This window comes from Trichomycterus rosablanca, chromosome 16 (assembly GCF_030014385.1).
Source record: "Trichomycterus rosablanca isolate fTriRos1 chromosome 16, fTriRos1.hap1, whole genome shotgun sequence".
In the NCBI taxonomy this organism is placed as follows: domain Eukaryota; kingdom Metazoa; phylum Chordata; class Actinopteri; order Siluriformes; family Trichomycteridae; genus Trichomycterus; species Trichomycterus rosablanca.
In genome coordinates, this window is record NC_086003.1 from 21,815,978 (window position 1) to 21,829,621 (window position 13,644).

Consider the following 13,644-nt stretch of genomic DNA (forward strand, 5'->3'; position numbering starts at 1 on the left):
CACCTCACTGTTACTGCTGGACTGAGAATAGTCCACCAACCAAAAATGTCCAGCCAACAGCGCTCTGTAGGCAGCGTCCTGTGACCACTGATGAAGGTCTAGAAGATGACCAAGCATGACAGCAGCAACAGATGACCGATCGTCTTTACGATTAGATGACTTTACATCTACAAGGTGAACCAACTAGGTAGGAGTGTTTAATAAAGTGGACAGTGAGTGGACATGGTATTTAAAAACTCCAGCAAAAAATTTAAAAACTCTGCTGTGTCTGATCCACTCATACCAGCACAACACACACTAACACACCACCACCATGTCAGTGTCACTGCAGTGCTGAGAATATTCTACCACCTAAATAATACCTGCTCTGTGGGGGTCCTGTGGGGGTCCTGACCATTGAAGAACAGGGTGAAAGCAGGCTAAAAAGGTATGTAGAGAAACAGATGACCTACAGTCAGTAATTGTAGAACTACAAAGTGCTTCTATATGGTAGGTGGAGCTGATAAGATGGACAGTGAGTGTGGAAACAGGGATGTTATGGCTGATCAGTGTATATAAATGACACATAAATGCATTCTATCCTAAATCAAGCTGTACAAAGAGTGCTATGCTTATGCTATGTAATACCAATGCAAGGTTAATAGCAACTTACTGCTAGTACTGGTACTGTTTGCCAGCATTATTTATATCAAATCAGTTCTAATCCTCTGTGCATGCTGGCAGCTGTAAAGATGTGCTCAGCAGCTTTACTTATGTCTAAAAAGGTAGGTGCTAGCCTGTGGCACAACTTGGCCCCATTTGATTGAAGCCAATTCCTCCTATTTTTGTCAATTCCTGTCTGCCTGCTCCACCCCTGGTCTGGCCGGGGAGAGATCTATCATGCACAAGTCAGTCGGCCAAATCCCTTTATCTGTGAGTGGTGGAGTCTTACAGAGAGATGTATCACGTACAGAGTCTCACACTAAGCACTCATTAAATTGAGGTCACCAAAGTGCACAAGAAAATTAAGCATTTAGAAAATGGGTGCAAAGAGGGAAAATAATAAAGTGGCTGTATTACCTGACAGCTTTACTAAGTGTTTACTTGATGTCTTTCTTTTTATTTATTTATTTTATTTTATGCATTTTCTCCCCATTTTCCTCCCTATTTAGCACACTCAATTTTGTCTTCCGCTGCTGACAGATACCAGATTGCATCCGAGGAGAGCACGTCACTGTACACGCCTCTTCCGACACGTGTACAGCCCTCCTCTTCTCGCCCATGCATTCTGCACAGGCGTCTCTTCTGCCAGTCAGGGTCCTTACACAGCGTATGAAGACCCACCCACCCACACATAGTCCAGCCCCCACCCTGCAGTTAACGTGGCCAGTTAGTATTTGCTGCAGGCACTGCCAATTATGACCGCCAGATGGCGCCCAGCCGATCGGTGGCAACACCGAGTTTCGAACCGAGGAGTTCAGAATCTCGGCACTGGTGGGCTAGTGGAATATCCTGCTGCGCCATCTAGGCGCCGGTGTCTTTCTTTTTATCGGGTGTTTTACACGGCCCTTGGCCTTTACGCACTGAAATTCCTTTTGATTCCTTGAATGGTTTAATGATATTATACGCTGTAGAGTGAGAAATATGCAAATCCCTTCCAATCTTTCTTTGAGGTTTATTGTTTCTAAACATTTCAATCATTTTCTCACACATCTGTTGACAAACTGGAGATCCTCTGATCATCTTTACTCATCAGAGACTCCGCCTTTCCTGGATGCTGCTTTTGTACCAAACCATGATTACAATCACCTGTTGACATCAACTGTTCGGAATCACATCATTATTTAGTTTTTTTTTTTACCTCATTTCTAGCCCTAAATTGCCCCTGTCCCAACTTTTTTTGAATGTGTTGCAGGCCTGAAATGCAGAAATGGAGGTATATTAACAAAGGAAATGAAGTTATGCAGATAAAACATGAAATATCTTGGGTTCAAACTGTCTGCAATCAAATAAAAGTAAATGTAAGGAACACTGTTTTTATTTTATTTGCATTTTCCATACCGTCCCAACTTTTTTTGGAATGTGTTGCAGGCCTGAAATGCAGGAATGGAGGTATATTAACAAATGAATTGAAGCTGAGCAGATAAAACGTGAAATATCTCAGGTTCATCCTGTCTGCAATCAAATAAAAGTCAAAGTAAATGTAAGGAACACTGCATTTTTATTTTATTTGCATTTTCCAAACTGTCCCAACTTTTTCTGATTTGGGGTTGTACATCAGGTCTAGATTGTATGTAACCTGTAGTTCTTAGGGTAATCTTTTCCATGACAAATATTAATTGTTGACACATCAGTGAGTCCACGGATTTAGTCAAACATTAATTGGCTTCAGTTAGATGAGCAGCATGCATCACTGTGTCTGATTATATTCGATTTACTCTCATCCTGCTCTCCATTCTAATTTATATAGTTATAATTTCTACTGTTGTTTTGCAGTGGGTGCTGCTGGCTCATGTTGTATTTGTGTACTGAATTATGGCGTCTGGGGCCGACTACTACACCACTGTTGCCCAACAATCCTGGCTGTGGTTTATTTGTGTGTATTAGGGTTATGTACAGTCTTGGACTGCTTTAATGTCGAGCTCTTGGCGATTCTATATTTAGCACAACTTGTTCACAGACTCCTGGCCTCTAATAAAGTGCTACCCACCCAATTACCCACATTCAGCTTGCTCAGCAGCTAGACTCTCCACCGTTGCACTCCGCTCAGCCGTGCTCTATAAAATCACTTTTATCTGCTTGAAATATCTGCAGGCTATCTTAAACTCCCAGACGGGCGCATTTCCCACCTGCCAAAAGGAGAACGGACATTTGAAACGTATCCTGCTGATGGATTCATCAGGAGGGGAATCTCCTCTAGCAGTACAGAACCGACCGAGGCTGGCAGTGTGTGGACACATGATTGACGAGTTAGGCTGAGGTACTGAGGTGTTGGCCTGGACATTAAAACTGACCTGGACTGAATTATGGATCCATATGGATGGATCAATAACAGCCTGTCCTTCTTAGCCAGGTGGCTGAAACGTGGGATAAATGTTTCATTCAGCTCAGTGCAGAAGCTTTAATGAAAGACAGGAATAAGGAATAAAGAAACCCCTGTAGGTAGCAGTGGAGAAATGAAAAGACATAATATTCTTTGCTTGTACAGGTGTAGAAGCAAGGCTTCGGTCTCAGGCCGTCCATGTTTGAGTAACGTTACGTAAGCTGTGTGAGAGAGAAGCGATAGCCCTGAGGTGTCTGATATGAAAATCAGGCAGTGGGGGAAAAAAGCCTTCCATCCTTTATTCACTGTCCATCTGTTTCCCTCTGAAGGACGAGTGAGTGGGGTGGAATGTTTTTTTTTTTCCTTATGAAAAGGTTACTAAGACTATAATGGGTAGAGCACAATGTCTGAATAAATAAGTGTAGAAAAAGGGCTTTAAAAAGGTTTTGGGCTGCTGGTGGATTTTAATGGAGGGCTGTTTTTTATTTGATGGATGTTTGTGGGTGTGAGAAGGTGCAGAGACAGAGTAATGGAGACAGCACTCACTGTTCATGGTGGCAGTTAAAGACCTAAATAGCACTGTCTTGTTTCAACTACCTCTACTGTTCCCAGTCAAGCGCTGGAAAGATTTTTAAAGGAACAAAGGTTTGTTTGGAGTGAATTTTAACAGCTAGTTTCCACCAGTTTTGTCAAATATAAAATTAAAGAGGCTCTTGGTTGGCACATCATTTGGGCAAAGCCAGTGGTTGACTAGGGTCGTGGTCCCTAACCACCAGGCCATGTACTGGTACCGGGTTATTTATTACCGGGCCGCACAGAAAGAATAGATAATTGATTTTTTTCTGTTTTACTGACAATCACATTTTAAAAGATGTTTTATTTTGAAAAACTGGATTTTCTTTTAATACCATCTGTCTGCTCTTCTTGGCGTGTTTGACACCTATTTGAACCTATCCGCAACCCATTTGTAAACATGCCTGCTGCATCGAATATGTCCGTGCTGGAAGAGGATCAACTGATAAAGATTGCAAATGACGGTGGCCTTAAAATTATGTTTCAATCAACTTAAAACCTGCCAGCGTTTTGGATTAAAAATAAGGCAGAATATCCAGAGATCGCTACAAAAGCAGTCAACACACTGCTTCCATTTCCAACATCCTATTTTTGCGAAGCGGGATTTTCTGCAGTGATGGCAACCAAAACAAAGTTACGAAATAGACTGGACATAAGGAACACACTTCAGGTGTTATTGTTTCCTATCACCCCTAGGTGGGAGCGTCTGGTTGCAGTGAAAATAGCTCAGGGTTCCCACTGATTTTCCATCAGTGGAACAGTGGACAGTGAGTGGACACGGTATTTAAAAACTCCAGCAGCGCTGCTGTGTCTGATCCACTCATACCAACACAACACACACTAACACACCACCACCATGTCATTGTCACTGCAGTGCTGAGAATGACCCACCACCTAAATAGAATCTACTCTGTGGTGGTCCTGTGGGGGTCCTGACCATTGAAGAACAGCATGAAAGGGGGCTAACAAAGCATATAGAGAAACAGATGGACTACAGTCAGTAATTGTAGAACTACAAAGTGCTTCTATATGGTCAGTGGAGCTACTAAAATGGACAGTGAGTGTAGAAATAAGGAGGTGGTTTTAATGTTATGGCTGATCGTCGGACAATCGCATTTCATGGACCAGTGCACCCCCCTTTGAGTCTGTTAAATTGAGGTTCCACTGTAATTACACTGAGGGGGAAAAACCCTTGCACACATTTATTTGGTGATTTTATATAATTACTGTATGCAGTCTGTCAGTGATTCTGTAGTAATTTACTGTTATTGTTGCAGAATGTTCTTGAGGGCTGCATTCCAAAGAGCGTAATTAGAATCAACTTTGAACTTGAGTGGCTCTTTAACAGCCACAGATTGTTTGACTCAGTTGGAAAATCTGGCTCAGCAGCAAAAACACATTAATACAAAAACATGTTTGAACCCAGTCACTGTAATTATAATATTGTTCTGCGTGTGTGTGTGTGTGTGTGTGTGTGTGTGTGTGTGTATTACATGGACTCGTTGTTGTGGGCATGTGTGGAACAGACCTGCATGACCTTTAGCCCCCTTATCTGTTACACTGCCTGTTAACACACACACACAGCCTGAAAAAGAGCCATCCCATGTCCATCTTTATTAAAGCTGGAATGAGGAAATATTGTTTTTCTGAGCCAGATGGCGGGTGTGACAAGCTTGTCTCTTCTGGTTTGTGTGACATGCTCCTCATTGGGTGTGAATGCAGCTCGTGGATGGGCATTTCCCCCCCATGGTTCCGCTACTACCACAGGTTATACGTAGAAATGCGCTTGTTTAAACTTGTAATAAAATGTGAAGTTGAGATATTAAATATTTATTTAATGGATATGTGTGTAAACCATAGGGCCAAACGTATGTAGTAACCTGGCTGAGCTTTTAGACATCACATTCCAAATGTATGGACATTATTATGCAGGTGCCTTCACAACCCATCCTTTTGCTTATTTTTTTGGAACTTCCTACAAGATTATGGATTGTGTGTGGAAATTTGTGCTCATTTATGCTGTAAAGCTGGGCAACAATGGATAATAACTAGTAACAGCACACAACAACACTAACTGGTTTACAGAACATCCATAGACTGCATTTTTGACATTTAAGTCATGCTCAATGCCAAATATTAGCTGGACTCACGTCTGGGCTTTGTAGAATCAAGGATACTTCAACCATTTTCAGCCAGAAGTGCAATAGAGAAGGAATAATGATCTAGGTCTTTTTTAACTGTTTGAACTATGCCTCTTGGTTCCACACAAGGAAAATCAAATCAGCAAATCAGCAAGCAGTGACATTATAAAGAATAGCTTCTAATTTTGCAGAAGCTAAAGGAACACATTTGTCTTTGGTCACAAACTAAGAACTTCAATGAAATGGGTTGCAAAATTTGGTGAGGAACCCAAGGTACATTATTGCCCACCATTGTTTTTTATACTTTTCTGGCTAAATGGAATCAAATTCCTTCAGTCATGAGCCCAAAAAACTAGTGGAAAGCCTTCCTAGAAGAGTGAAATTTGCTAAAGCATCAAAGCTGTATCAACTCCATATTAATGAACATACACTGTTTGCTATATAAAGCAGAGATGGGGACTCGAGTCGTACTTAAGTCACATACACAGCGACTTCAGACTCGACTCATGACTCGCAAAAAAATGACTGGTAAACAACAAGAGTCCCTTGTTGTGTTAACATTAGTTACGTGTGACAATTTTATATATATACACGTATAAAATTATTATTATTACAAATATTCTGCTCTCTAATAGCGCTCTGGCCATCTTAACCCGCAACGCACGCAATGGCTAAATCTTATAGCCAGCTTCCGGTGTAGTGATGAAGCGTCGCTCCCTACCTTCTACACAGTTTGAAGTTCACTTCATTTGAACATTTTCGTTACCTTTGGATTGGAATCTCACTTAAAATGGTGGAATACCCTACATAGTGCACTTCACAGGAACAACTGTGGTGAATGAAACCCTCCTACAGAATTGGCGCTAATGGTTGAAAGACCGCTTCCTGAACCAATCAGATCTTCTGATTTAAATTTTTAGTAAGAAATGCTGTGATTTGCATTTATTCAGTTTGCGTCACTCAGATGATGTGTTAATGAAACGCTTGATTGGCTTTCTAACGGGTTAGTGTTTTACTTCACAACCAGGAAAAGTTTGGAGCACACATTTACAAAATAACGGATTATATTCCTAATTAGACAACACACAGTTATAAATTTAATGGCATCTGGAAGAACATAAGCTAAGGTAAGCAAGCGGTGGTTATGATTTTTTTGCTGTGTTTTGGATTTTGGCCGCTGTGCCGTGATTTATCACACGCTTTTGCTTTGCAATGAAAACAAAACGTATCAGTTTAAGCTAGGGATGTCCCGATCACGTTTTTTTGTTCCCGATCCCGATCATTAATTTTGATCCCGATCCGATACCGAGTCTCAAACCGATACTTGTATTTTCTAGATATTGTCTAGATAATAACTAGATAATACTGTTCACACAGTGCACACTTCAAGTACATTACAGTTATTCAAATTAATATATGTTTAACAACTGAATAGCTCTGCAGTGCTGTAGAAAAATAATTGCCTGCATCCAAGCTATTGCTTAATGTTCTTTTACAAAATAAAAGTAAACAAACTTAGTGCAGCATTGTAGTAGTAAAACTAGAACACTCAAAATGAGTGAGATAATTACAGTTTCACTTTGAACTTTACATTCAAAGAACATAATTCTGTTTAATGCAGTGATACACTAAAAATGAACAGAAATCTCCACTCAGAAGTGGTGTAGCAGCTTAACTTGAATATAAAAAAAACAAATAAGTTACTTAACAGCATTACAGTAAAACCTGAATACCAAAATAAAATGGAAAGTCACTCTTTTGTTGTGAAGGAAAGCCAGTTCTTAAAGTGCTTGTATTGTGACAGTGGTTTGATGGACGTTTCTATGCGAAGTGAGTGTGTTTTGACCCTTTGGGGCTTCTATAGTGCATGGAATAGCGTGCTTGGCTCTAGCTGTCCGCTATTCGGTACCGTAACAGAAGAAGTTAATAAAGTTTTATGCTCCCGACAATTTGTGAATATAGCGTGTATTTATTTCTTTATTAAGCAAGTGCATCACTACGACGCTCGGTTACATAACTAAGCCAATCAGAGTGCTTGATACTGAGATGTCGTTCAGTCTTGTAACACGTAAACTCGTAAAAGCTGTATGTTATGGTCCCGAAGTTTTCATACTCGGATTAAAAGTTATTGTTTTGTAAACCGGAGTGATCCTTGACTCACACACCATATAAATAGTAAAATTCTACAGTAATGAATGCAGCTCTGCTACTACCGCCTCGTGAAACGCTCGCATTACAGACGTTACACTTCACTGCTGGACTTGTTTCACTTTCCAATTTAAAGTATTTCCACACAGCGGACATGCTGACGTAAAACAAAAGATCGGATTATGATCGGCATTAGTAAAGCCGATACCGATCAGTTAAAAAATGCCTTGATCGGCCCCGATTCCGGACAAGGAAAGTAAAGGCACAAAGTAAAACAGCAAAATAAAGTTGTTAATCTGTTGTTGTTTTTATCTGAACTTTTATTATTTGTTTATTTCTACGCTACATTTCCAATATATGTTTTGTGTATATTATATTGACTCGTGACTTGACTCGGACTCTAGTCTAAAGACTCGTGACTTGACTCGGACTCGTATTTTGTGACTTGTGAACATCTCTGATGTAAAGCACTATGTTCGTGCATGTAGTGATCAGAAAGACCGATGTCTGTTTTGAAAGCTATCATGTATTCATGTCTGTTGGCACTTATGATCTCTGCTTAATTCCCCTCTGTTGGCATTGTGCTTTTGGAAAAGCTAAGGGTTTGATTATTAAAATGCAGTTGTGTGCTCATCTCTAAAGGGCAGCCTACGAACGCACTGTGCAATTTGTTAAGTGCAACCTCACACATTCCTCCCACCGGAGCCCCATTTGAAGTCGTGTTATTTGCTGAGGTGCTGTTACTGCAGGAGTCGTGCCACAGGCTTTTGCTCTGACAATATGCACCAAGATGCCTGGGGATGCGAAGGTGCGATGTCGGCCGCATTGGTATTCCAGCTGCCATGTTGGCATCGCAATCAGTTTACAGAAAATCACTGGACTCGAGCCAGGACCGAGCCACAGGAGTGGCATTGTGCCGAGTTGTACATAAAGAGATGGAAACCGTTTGGGGAACCATTTGATTTATTTTTGATGTAGTGGCCGGAGGGTGTGTATAGGTACTGTTATCCATGAAGATTTAGGAGCCTTTCTAGGGCTAATGAGGCAAGCTCAAGTCAACTGCGCCCCAGAGAGTAAAAAAGACCCCATCGTTATCTCCTAAATCTTTGCTAATTTTTTGTTGGTGCTGCCTGTTTTAGCAGAGACACCCAGAGGAATTTCTGCAAGTCAGTGTGTCATTCTGTCCTGCGGTTCATCTCGGACGCTGTCTGTGCTGTCTGTACTCCCCGCAGTGATGCTCTGTGTTTTTTTCTATAGAGTTTTCCATTCTGCTGTCAGCAAGAAATGCTTTATGAGCCACTAAACCTTTTGCGCTACATGATGATGTCTGTAAGAAGTGCAGCACGATTAAAAATGCAACTAGCGGAATTCAATACTCGGAGCAGATACACAGAGCACATGCACTTTATATAAGAAAGGATAGTTCATGTAGGGGTCTGGTTGCTTAATCTTTCTGTTCCTACTGCATTAGTGGTGGTATATTCGGTTTATTTTGTGGACTCGGGTTAATCTGAGTCACTCAGTAATGTGATCCGGTTCACTTGAGTCACATGAGTCCACCCTAACTGAACTTGCTAAGGAATATGATATTCCAAGATCTTCACGATTAAGCTTAATGAAACAATATAGAAGTAAAAGTTTTGCTGCGTCTCATGCATCCTAACCGAACCTGCTAAGGAATACGGTATTCCAAGATCTCCACGATTAAGAAGCGTAATGAAACAATATAGAAGTAAAAATGCGCCCTAACTGAACTCGCTAAGAAATACGCTATTCCAAGATCTCTGCGATTAAGAAGCGTAATGAAACAATATAGACGTAAAAGTTTTGCAGCGTCTCATGCGCCCTTACTGAACTTGCTAAAGAATACGGTATTCCAAGATCTCCGCGATTAAGAAGCGTAATGAAACAATATAGAAGTAAAAATGCGCCCTAACTGAACTTGCTAAGGAATACGGTATTCCAAGATCTCCGCAATTAAGAAGCGTAATGAAACAGTATAGACGTGCAACATCGCTCTAGTGCTGCTGTGGTACCATTAAAGCTTTGCACAGTGTACAAACCACCTTTTTGTTTTGTGCCAGTTTTAATTATTCCCAAACTTTTGATGATTTGGGTCTTGGAAAACTTTTAGCTTTTTTTGAAAGCTCTCCACAATCGACCTCTGACTGCTGCAGACGGCATTTTTTAAGACCAGTGACCAGACAACCAGTGACCAAATACGACTTAGGTCATGCACGCAGCAAGTAGTGCTGAGGGAAATCATATGAACAGTTATATGAATGGAAACATTGTAGAAATTAAAAATGATTATTTATAAACATAGTTTTAAAAACGATACATCGACTTAAAATATTGACGCATTTTTAGCGTTGACGTCATCGACTAGGTCGACCAATCACGGCAGCCCTTATCCAGTCCAGCGAGGACCCTTTCACTTTACCTTGAGCTAACAGAAGCCTTTTTGAGATTTGTGTTCCCTTTCAGATGTTTTCATGCCTTAATCTGTCAGTGTACTTTGAAATGCCAGTGTGGAGCTTGACAAACTGAATGACATTCAAAGAAAACAGGGTAATGGAAAAATATTTGGCAAATGTTGGATTTCTGAGCATTCGCCCTACGGGTCGTTTGTTGTTTTTGTGCTGTATTTTGGCATCCATTCATCTTTAAAAAATTTAGTTTTCTCTGGAAACAATCATGGCAAATCCAACCTGTGATAAATTGGAATAAATGTGGAATATTTAGTAGTGAGGAAATTTCACGACTGGACTTGTTGCACAGGTGGCATCCTATCATGGTACCACGCTGGAATTCACTGAGCTCCTGAGAGCAACCCATTCTTTTGTAGAAGCAGTCTGCATGCCTAGGTGCTTGGTTTTATACTCCTGTGGCCATGGAAGTGATTGGAACACCTGCATTCAATGATTTGGATGAGATGTGAATTTTGGTAATATAGTGTAATTTGTGGTTACTTTTTGGATACCAGTATCAGATTAGTATTTGTATCAGGCAGTAGAATTTTTAATACTGTTATTATACTACTGTATAATGTAAATAATGGGGTCTAGAAATCCCATCGTTTCATTCATCTAGTGGCAGAAAAGTGGTCCATCTTTCGTCTAAGCTTTTTTGGTCCCTCTATTTGTTTTCATCCAGTTGTCTGAGGAATCTTGAGCATCTGTACACATAACCCAAGTTGGACAGGCTGTTCCACACCACCATGTGGAAATCCTATCTCTGGGTAATACATTTCTGGACACCCTCATTTGGTGGTTATACTGAGCCACTGAACCATCAGCTGAAACTGTGTATTTTCCCCCTTTTGATACCAAATTGAAAATGTCCTATTTAGAGAAGTGTGTTGAAATAAATGTGTCCCCCCCTCTCTCTTTTCCTGTCTTTTAGCAGAGATCCCAGCAGTCAGTGATCAATTCTAAAACAGATTGACATTTCCCACCTAATGAAATATGCTCCAAAATTACAATCCGTATTTGTGTGTAATGAAATCATTCAGGGTGTCTCTTTACTGTCACATACACACATTTTCTCCTCTTGTACCATAGCCGCCATGTTTCGTTTCTTTCTCCTGCCACTGCCTCATTTTTTCCATTTTCATTTGCAATACAGTGGACCCTTGACTTACAAATTTAATTGGTTCTGAAGGGCTGTTCTTAAGTCTAAATGTTCGTTAGTTAAACCTGTTTTTCCCATAAGAAATAATGTAAATAGAATTAATCCGTGCCAGACCTCCCAAACCACCCCCTTACCTAACCTCTCTAATGTCTTAAATGGTCTTTTTTGTTATAAATACAAGTATATTTTCCCTTAATCTTAAATTATAGAATAGATAATACTGTAATAAACAATAATAAACAACAATACACAGTAGTACTGTACTGTACATAAACACACATCACATTTCAGTACAGTATGTGTGCTGTACCATACACCATAATATATTTACTTCTTTTTTTATAAAATGTATCTACCAGAAACAACAACAACTCTCTCATTTCTCTTTTATTTCCTTCTTTATTTCAATAGTGTTGTATTTTGTAGGTGTAATTTCACGAAAGAAAGAATACTTTACTAGCGATTTCCTTCTTCTCTCACACTCACTGTCCCCGCTGTCTGATACACAGTGACAGCTACTGGCAGGAGTAATTATACAACAACAAAAAACTGCGCTTTCTCTGCACCTTCTCTGGGGACATTTTAATATAGAATTTTACAAAATATAAAGAAAACACCAGGGAAACACTGTCTGCTGTCCGAATGTTCGCTCACTGTATGTATGTATGTATGAGAGAGAGAGAGGAGAGAGAGGAGAGAGAGAGAGAGAGAGAGAGAGAGAGAGAGAGAGAGAGAGAGAGAGAGAGAGAGAGAGAGAGAGAGAGAGAGAGAGAGAGAAAAGTCAGTCATAGTTTGTTCGTACGTTAAGTTAAAAAGATCGTTCAGAACCCAAACTGTATTACTTGCATCTTGTATCTTAGTATGTTTGCACAATCTCTCTGCCCTAGGTGTGTTTTCAAACTTTCTGAATTATTGTTTGTACCCGTCTACTGTGTTGTTCATTTCCACAGTTCTTTTTTTCTCAATGTACTTTCCACCATTTTCTAGTCAGACACGTTTCATTTAAATGAGATTTGTGTTTTTTTCTTCTTTTTTTATTTAATTGTCGTGTTTTGTTTCCTTTCACGCATTGTGTTTGACAGATGTGCTTTTTAATTTTCTTTTACAAATGTAGATCTATATTCTATATTCTGTTTACAGGTTTTATGAAGACCTGTCTGTATTTATTGCTTCTGTATATTCTTCGAATAGAAAGGTTTAGAATAGTTTTCATATTCTTGTATGAAACATGAATGTCTTTGAATTATATTTATTTCTCTGACTGAATACTGAACGTTCGAAACAATCCTTTGTCACATACACTGATCAGCCATAACATTAAAACCACCTCTTTGTTTCTACACTCACTGTCCATTTTATCAGCTCCACTTTGTAGTTCTACAATTAATGACTGTAGTCCATCTTTTTCTCTGCATGCTTTGTTAGCCCCCTCTTATGCTGTTCTTCAATGGTCAGGACCCCCACAGGACCACCACAGAGTAGGTATTATTTCATTCTCAGCACTGCAGTGACACTGACATGGTGGTGGTGTGTTAGTGTGTGTTGTGCTGGTATAAGTGGATCAGACACAGCCACGCTGATGGAGTTTTTAAACACCTCACTGTCACTGCTGGAATGAGAAAAGTCCACCAACCAAAAATATATCCAGCCAACAGCGCCACACGGGCAGCGTCCTGTGACCACTGATGAAGGTCTAGAAGATGACCAACTCAAACAGCAGCAATAGATGAGCGATCATCTCTGACTTTACATCTACAAGGTGGACCAACTAGGTAGGTGTGTCTAATAGAGTGGACAGTGAGTGGACATGGTATTTAAAAACTCCAGCAGCGCTGCTGTGTCTGATCCATGTGGGGTTCCTGACCATTGAAGAACAGGGTGAAAGAAGGCTTAAAAAGTATGTAGAGAAACAGATAAACTACAGTCAGTAATTGTAAAACTACAAAGTGTTTATATATGGTAAATGGAGCTAAAATGGACACTGAGAGTAGAAACAAAGAAGTTGTTTTACTTCACAGTTACACAATAAGAACAGTTAGTGATAGTGTGGGTGAAGGGCAGGACTTTGTTTTCACTTACAAAAGCGTAAACTGAGGTAATGAGGACAAGGACCACCACAAAATCTAT

The 13,644-nt window shown here is 40.1% G+C and overlaps 1 protein-coding gene across 1 annotated transcript in view; it reads left to right on the forward strand.

Annotated features, from left to right (window-relative positions):
- The window catches only part of pcxa (pyruvate carboxylase a), a 221,871-nt gene that overhangs the window by 99,041 nt on the left and 109,186 nt on the right, over window positions 1–13,644 (forward strand). The window lies entirely within an intron of this gene.